At 64.1% G+C, this 362-nt stretch overlaps 1 protein-coding gene across 1 annotated transcript in view; it reads left to right on the top strand.

Annotated features, from left to right (window-relative positions):
• LOC104082081 (vegetative cell wall protein gp1-like) overlaps positions 1–362 on the top strand; it is a gene marked incomplete at its 3' end in the record, with an annotated part of 3,638 nt that overhangs the window by 386 nt on the left and 2,890 nt on the right. The window lies entirely within an intron of this gene.

Below are 362 nucleotides of genomic sequence, written 5' to 3'. Positions count from 1 at the left end.
CTGCCTGATCCGGATCCGCTTCCATGGGCTCCTGAACTGGATCCTCCATAGGATCCACTTCCCCCATGCGAGCTGGGTCTCCCCGATCCGGATCCGCCCCCGTAAGACCCGAGTCCGTAGGATCCCGACGGCCCACCAGATCCCGGTGACACAAAGGATCCCGAGCTGTCCCCATGGGAACCCGGTCTGTCCCCATAGGATCCTGGCTTGCCCCCAGCAGATCCCGGAGACACGAAGGATCCCGAAGAGCTTCCGCCTCCCTGGGATACTCCCGAGTCGCTGTAGGATCCCGATCCGCCCCCGTAGGATCCGGAATTGCCGTAGGATCCCGATCCGCCTCCGTAGGATCCCCACACACCCCC

This window comes from Fulmarus glacialis, unplaced genomic scaffold (genome assembly GCF_000690835.1).
Source record: "Fulmarus glacialis isolate BGI_N327 unplaced genomic scaffold, ASM69083v1 scaffold15909, whole genome shotgun sequence".
Lineage (NCBI taxonomy): Eukaryota > Metazoa > Chordata > Aves > Procellariiformes > Procellariidae > Fulmarus > Fulmarus glacialis.
The sequence above is the reverse complement of the archived record's forward strand: the minus strand, read 5'-3'. Positions and strand labels throughout refer to the sequence as shown.